Source organism: Acyrthosiphon pisum, chromosome A2, assembly GCF_005508785.2.
Source record: "Acyrthosiphon pisum isolate AL4f chromosome A2, pea_aphid_22Mar2018_4r6ur, whole genome shotgun sequence".
NCBI classification, from domain to species: domain Eukaryota; kingdom Metazoa; phylum Arthropoda; class Insecta; order Hemiptera; family Aphididae; genus Acyrthosiphon; species Acyrthosiphon pisum.
This window is the reverse complement of record NC_042495.1, coordinates 42,114,809-42,116,790: the sequence shown is the minus strand read 5'-3', so window position 1 is coordinate 42,116,790 and position 1,982 is coordinate 42,114,809.

The window sequence follows — 1,982 nt, the reverse complement described above, 5'->3', positions numbered from 1 at the left end:
GGGAAAACCAATTATAATACACACCAATCAATAATAAATTATTAAGTAAATTAAAAATTGTTTTAGTTTCAAAAAGGTTTTTAGTAGAACAGTATAATACATTCTATTGAATATTATTAAATTTATATCATTAATATAGGAGTAATATAATTATAATATAATTGTCTAGGGTTTAAACTAGACATAAACTTACTATCGAATAATAGTTTATATAACCGTTAGTATATATGTATTAATATATGTATAATGTATATGGAGAATCAGTATATGACATATTATGTCAATACAATATACAATATACATCTACTTCTATAAATAATTATATTATTGGGGGACGGAGTGGCCGAGTGGCTAAGGCGTCGGTTGCGACGCACACGGACGCCGGTTCGATACCTCGGCTATGTTTGGCATTTTTCTTCGGGAAAGTCACGGTGACCGGAGAACAAGTACCGCCATCCCTTCACCCGGGCATGGTAGATACGTGTGCCAAAATCCAAAATTCTACCAAAACAAACACACACGTGTTCCTCCCTTACCAAAAAAAAAAAAAATATATATTATTATGTATTGGTAAGTATAAAAATATTCAAACAGTAGATATCAAAATATTTTACGTTTTCTTAACTCAAAATATTTCAATTACGTTTTAGATTCTGAGCGGAGCGATGAATGTATTGATTTTAGAATTATGAGTGTTTTTATTTTTTATTTTTTATTTATTATTTTTATTTGTATCTATGTACACGAGAAGTAGTCGAAATAATGCTTTGATTTTCAACGTTTCGACTTAATTGGCACGTCGAACAAATCCTATTTGTCATCACTGTCCTACACTGACAAATCGTCTCCGTCTAGAATAGTTTTTTTTATACAATGCAATTGAATTCAAATGTAATACCATCCATTACAGTGACCGAATTGTGGTACTGTGTAGTAGAGCAACATCCACTTACCCGCTTTTTAAAATACAAAATCACTATAAAGATGCCCCACATTAACTTCTGAATTGGTTTCGATATTTTTTGTACCTACATATAAATTATTAAAAAAACTTTATCGAGAGTTGTATACCGTGATATTATTAAAAATCTTGTAGCCCAGATTTACTCTTATCGATTGAATATTCTGATTTTTTTTTATGTATTATAATACATTAAGTAAGAGTGTATTATTATTGTGATAAACACAATCAAGTGTTTTTTGGTCAAACAATTGTAAAAAAAAGGTACATAAGTATGAATGAATCGGTAGAAACTTTTATATTATTTTTTAACAATAAAGATGTACACTGTGCAACTATTGTATCTTCTATAGATACTTCAATACACCCCACTAGTAAAATATTGTTATCCAAAACCCCAACCAAACATTGAAGGGATAATAATTATCTCATGATATTGATTATCATGTATTCGTGCCTCGTTATGTCAACACACGGCTATAGATAATATGGCTGCCCATCGACCCATGATTCCCATACTTGAAATGTGTCTACCGAAATAAATCTCTATAATCAGTATTAAGTTAATTTAAATAGCTGGAGATCTTAGCACTAGTGCTTATATTATCTCATAGTGACTGTCACGCAACTACAATTTACGTTTAAAATAGGTAACTGCATTTGTAGTCACTACAACAAATGAGCGCTAGTGCGAAAATCTCCAGCTGTTGAGTACTGATTATGTAGATTCATTTCGGTAGACACTTTTCTAGATTCTGATAGCGTTGCGATGCTGTCTGCAGATTCTCTCCCCTTTTTACCCAGTTGCAGTGGTCCGATCCTTCACCGGCCAAGTCAAAATTCCGCCAACTCTACAGCTGCAACGAGATTATAGTCTTCGACACTCGCTCCGAGCTTTGCAGGTCATCGTCGTCACTGGCACAACAGTCGTCTTTAGCACCTACAGCACCGTCAAGCAGCGCATGACATCGCGCACTAGCCTCTCGTCGCCAACCGTCATCGCTCTCGCAGTCGTCGTGGC